Below are 5,776 nucleotides of genomic sequence, written 5' to 3' on the forward strand. Positions count from 1 at the left end.
CTGGATTATCCAGTGTGTGTGTGCATGCTAAGTCATTTCAGTCGTGTCCAACCTTTTGCGACCCTATAGACTATAGCCCTCCAGGCTCCTCTGTCCATGGAGTTCTCCAAGCAAGAATGCTGGAGTGGATTGCCATGCCCTCCTCCATGGGATTTTCCCAACCCAGGAATCAAATCCAGGTCTTCTGCATTCCTGCATTGGCAGGCGGGTTCTTTAACACTAGCACCACCTGGGAAGCCCATTATCCAGTATATCTAGTGTAATTACAAAAGTCCTTGTAAGAGGGAGCAGGAGGTTCACAGTGACTGCAAGACATCTGACCACGGATGGTGTCAGAAGTTGGAGTAATGCAAGGAAGGGGCCACAAGCCAGAGATTACAGGTAGCCTCTAGAGTCAGATACGATTGAGCGACTTCACTTTCACTTTTCACTTTCATGTATTGGAGGAGGAAATGGCAACCCACTCCAGTGTTCTTGCCTGGAGAGACACGACTGAAGTGGCTTAGCAGCAGCAGCAGCAGAGGTTTGAAAAGGCAAGGAAACAAACTCTTCCCCAGACCCTCCCTACCACCCTTATTAGCATCTTTACTTTTAGACTTCTGACCTCCAGAACTGTTAGGTAGTAAATTTAACCCACTAAGTTGTGATAATTTTTTATAACAGCAATAAGAATCATATGTTATCATTAAGCACTTTCATATGTTTTTGTGGGCTAGTCTTGCAATGCTAAACACACACACAGAGTCATAGCCACATGGTAATAGCTAGAACTCATATTTGTGACTTTCTAATCATTGAATGACCAACACTTGTCCTTCACTAAGCCAAGCCAATTTCCCAGTGCTGACAAGCCCATCAGAGTCATGCAGACTCGGATTTATTGAAATGGAAGTGCTGAGGAACATTGAAGACATCCCCATGGAAACATCCAAAGACATTTGGACACTTTGCCTCCTCATCAACTAAACAATGAAAATTTTTGAGACAGATGACCCTAATTTCCAGTACAATTCAAAGGATTTTGGAGTAATAACACATGTCTGTGTTTGCAACAGGGAGTTTTGCCAGGAAGGAGGTAGCCATCTTATGTCCAAGCTTCACTGAAAATGTACATTTTGAGGCACTTCCCTGGTGGTCCAGTGGTTAAGACTCTGTGCTTCCAATGCAGGGGGTGCAGGTTCTATCCCTTGTTGGGGCATTAAGATCCCACATGCTGCACTGCATGACCAATAGAAAAAAAGAAAAAAGAAAATACACATTTTTAAAAGCTTCAGTCAAATCAATCCATGCAGTAATATTCTTTCAAGGGAATTTTGCACGCATATGCAATCAAACCCAATGTAAAAGCTTTTAAAATGCTATCTCTGTTTTTATATACATGCACAAGCATATTAATAAGTTTGATAGAATCATCTCAACATAGACATTTGCAAGAAGGAAATTCATTCATTTTCAAGCAGCACTAAATGTCCTGGGCCCTCAACCCTCTATCCTGCCTGAGCCAGACACCTTATTTCTTAGTCCTATTGAGGTTTAATATTTAATCCCATGCTTTTTGAAATCCAAACAGTCAAAACTTCTCCTCGCCCTGCCTTTCCCTGTGGCTGGGGGAGAGGGAAAGGAGCTCTGCTTACATAGCAAATGACATCAGACCTGGCAAGTCTCTGCTCTGCCTCTTAGTCTAACACCAAGGGGCTTAAGTGTTGGCTCCGGCTTTGAGTGGGGATGAAACTGTTCGCCCTTTAGGGAGCTCTGCCTGGGCCCACCCTCGCACAGTTCTCTGTCTCTGCTCCCCTATTCCCAAGGTGACAAGCAGCCCACCCAGAAGTTCTGCTTCTGTCCCGCCCAGCTGCCTCCCATGGCAGCATCCTTCAATACTGGCCAAGCCAAGGGGGGCAGCCCAGGTTGCTCTGCTCCAGCAGCACCAAATGCTCTGACACCACCCTACCTCCAACCCCGCAGCTCATGCTGAGGGTGGAGGGAACTTGGGAAACAGATTGCATCAGAAGAGGGAGGAACAAATAGGAGTTTCCCTGCTTCCTGTCTCCCAGATTCTCCAGTAAGGGAAAGAAGAAAAAGACATTTTAATACTTCAGAAACCTTCCTTCAGATGACTGATACCCCTGACTACCCAGTGTCCTTTACTGTATAAAGACCAAATAAGTGGAATCTAAGAAACTTGATTCTGTTGGAGGCTTTCTGTCAGCAAAGCTCGCAATGTGGGACTGGCATCAAGAAGGCAGTTCTCAAAAGGTGAGACACTTGGCAGGTTTTATCCTGAACCGTGGATTCTGGTTGGCATTTCCAGGGAAGCACAAATGTCCTTCATCACCACTTTACCACTCTATTTATATATACATAAATTTGGAATTTTTATATTACGAAATGGTTTTCCACAGACAGATCCCCTATAACATTGTGGCTGTAAGTGAGTTTTCCATTTAAACTCGCTGAGCTTGAGACTCTAATCTTGGCAATAGTTAAGTTATAATTTAGGAGGTTCCTATATTGATTTTGAGAATCTAGTTGAAAGTCCGGGATAAAAGTTTCTGAGAATTGAGCATGGTAGGGATAAGGGAGAATGTCCAAAAACAGAGTTTGCACTTGTGAGAGAAACTGGCAAACTGCAGCATATATTCTGCACTTAAAGTAGGAAATTAAGGCAAAGTTGAAAGAAAGTATCTGTGGGGAATTTCCACTTCCTGCCATGAGAAAGTGATAGCATCTGGAATTATCTCCCCCACAATTGTAAACTAGAAAAGATTGTTAAAATATAATAAAAGTACTGATTTTTGGACATTGGTCAACAGAGCTGCTGAAGGCTATGATCCCTAAAGAAAGGGAAATTAACTATCTGTGCCCTATGATGGCCTTGGCTTTCTGCCTGGAGGCAATTCCCAGATTATAGCCCTGGGAGTGGGAATCTCAACCAAAGTCCAGCTGTCTCACTAAACTAAGGAGTCCAGGGTTCAAGGAGACTGAGGTGGCTTGAATTGGTGGAAAGAGTATTGGACATGAAAGCTCTGAAAAGAAGGGGCTCGAGGAATCTGCATAGAGTTTCCTCTAGTCTCAGTCTTCACATGAATACAATGAAGTTCTACAGTTTGAGAAAAAGAACAATTAATGAGGATCTGTAAGCTGATTAGGGGCTTCCCAGGTGGTGCTAGTGGTAAAGAACCCACCTGCCAATGCAGGAGATGCAAGAGACGTGAGTTCAATCCCTGGGTCAGGAAGATTCCCTGAAGCCACTTCAGTATTCTTGCCTGGAGAAGCCTATGGACAGAGGATCCTGGCGGTTACAGTCCATTGAGTCACAAAGAGTTGGACTTGACTGAAGCGACTGAGCATACACGCATGTAAGCTGAATAAATCCAAGAGCTCGTGTAAGGCCAGGACTAATTCATATTCCCACTAGCCAGAGTAAATAGACCTCATTGAACAGAAGGAGCTTGAAGGGTCAGGTTGAGTCACAGACCTTGAATAAATTTTATTCAAGTCCCACTCTTTAAAAGCATTAAAAGTAACTTCAAAATTATTTAACTCAGAAACTTAACTGCCTGAGAGAAAAAGCACAATGATCTTTAACCAAGAGCAAAACAAAAATCCAGCACTCAAGACAAAATTTATCATAATTATAAATATACTCTATATGTCAAGAAGTCACCCAGAAATCTGACATAACTGGGAGACAAAAGGAAGATGCAAAAAAAAAAAAAATACAAGCAAAACTTTTAGGTATGAAAAATATACTGAATGGGATTAACAGAAGATTAGGGAATGTATGAGAAAAAGGATCTGTGAATGTGAAGGCATTGCAATCGAAATTATGCATCCTGAAGCACAGAGAATAGGAAGACGGGGGTGGAGGGTAGTGAACACAGTCTCAGTGACTTGTGGAACAGTATATAATTGAAGAATTATCTTTAAAGAAGAAGAAAAGAGATGGGGAGGAAGCAGAAAATAATACTTGAATAAATAATAACAAAAATTTTTCCAGTTTTGTTGAAAACTATAATGTCACAAATCTGAGCTCAATAAATCCCTTGATGGATAAAAAAAAAAAAAAAACAAAGAAAATCACATCAAGAGAAATAATAATCATGTTACTGAAAACACATCATAAACAGAAAATCTTCAAACCATCCATAGAAAAAAGTCAGATTACATAGAAAGATTACATCTAAGAATCACAGATTTCTTCTCACAAACTATGCAAGTCCAAAGAAATGGAAGGACATCATTAAAGTGCTGAGAGAAAATAATTGTCAGCCTAGAGTTACATATCCAGACAGATACATTTCCAAAATTAAGGCAAAATTAAAAACATTTTTGAGACAAAAGTTGAAAAAATCTGTCATCAACACGACATTGGCAGTATAGGCAGAAGGCAAGTGATACCAGATGAGAATTTGAGTGTCCACACTGGATGAAAAACATTAAATGCCACAAATGTGTGGTTAAATGTGGTTAAATATCATTTTTCTCATATTATTATCTCTTTAAAAGATAGTGTTTAATCAATATGTTGTGGGTTTAAAGCACATATAGCAGTAAAACCTATGAAAACTTATAGCACAAGGGATGGGACGAGGAAACTTTGTAAGATTCTTCCATTATTCAGAAATCAGTATAGTGTTTTTGAAGACAAACTCTTATAAATTAAAGATGTAATTTGAAGGCAGCTACTAAAAAAAAGGAGATATGGCTAATAAACCCAATTGTGAGGATAAATGTTAGTCATTCAGTTGTGTCCGACTCTTTGCCACCCCATGGACTAAAGCTAACCAGGCTCCTCTGTCCACGGAATTCTCCAGGCAAGAATACTAGAGTGGGTTGCCATTCCCTTCTCCAGGGGATCTTCCCCCAGTAAATTGAACCCGGGTCTCCTGCATTGCAGGCAGATTCTTTACCATCTGAGCCGCCAGGGAAGCCCCTGGGGATAAAATGGAATACTGAAAAGCCCAGTTATCAAACTGTTCTGTATCTTGATTGTAGGGATGAATCATTATGTGTATGCAAGTATTAAAACTCATCAAATTCACATTTTCAGAGAATGTAGTTTATCATACATAAATCATTTCTCAATAGTAATAAAAATAACCTAATGGAAAGCAAGAAAATGGGAGAAGCATAAAACAGATGGGACAAATAGAAAATAAATCATAAGATTATAGGTTTAAACCCAACCTTTTAATAATTTCATGAATCTATTTCTATAAGAGATAGGAATCTTCTGGCTGAGAAACATGGTAAGACCAAACTATAATCTGCCTACAAGAAATTAATTTTTAAAATAAAGTTACAGGCTAAAAATAAAAGGATTAAAAAGATACACCATGCACCACTAGTCATAAGAAAGCTGAAGTAGCTTAATAACTGACAAAATAAACTTCATAACAAAGAACACTAACAAGAGAAAAGCAGAACATGTAATGATAAAAGAGCTAATTCATCAAAAAGACATAACAATCCTAAATGTGTGTGCAACTAACAATTGTTTTAAAACGTAAGGTAAAGCCTCATAGTTTTGAAAAAGAAATTAGGAAATTCATAATTATAGTTGGATATGTCAGTACTCTCAGTAATTGATAGAACAATTAAATAAGGTATCAGTAAGGATATAGAAGCTTCCCAGGTGTGCTACAGCTAAAATAGTGCTTCGAAGAAAATGCATATCTACAAATAATTATTTTAGAAAAAAAAGTTCTAAAATCAATGCTCTAATATTCTGCCTTGAGGTAAAAGAAGAAATCAAAACAAACCTAAAGTTTAAGAC

The sequence above is a fragment of the Bubalus kerabau genome, chromosome 9, assembly GCF_029407905.1.
Source record: "Bubalus kerabau isolate K-KA32 ecotype Philippines breed swamp buffalo chromosome 9, PCC_UOA_SB_1v2, whole genome shotgun sequence".
Taxonomy (NCBI): Eukaryota; Metazoa; Chordata; class Mammalia; order Artiodactyla; family Bovidae; genus Bubalus; species Bubalus kerabau.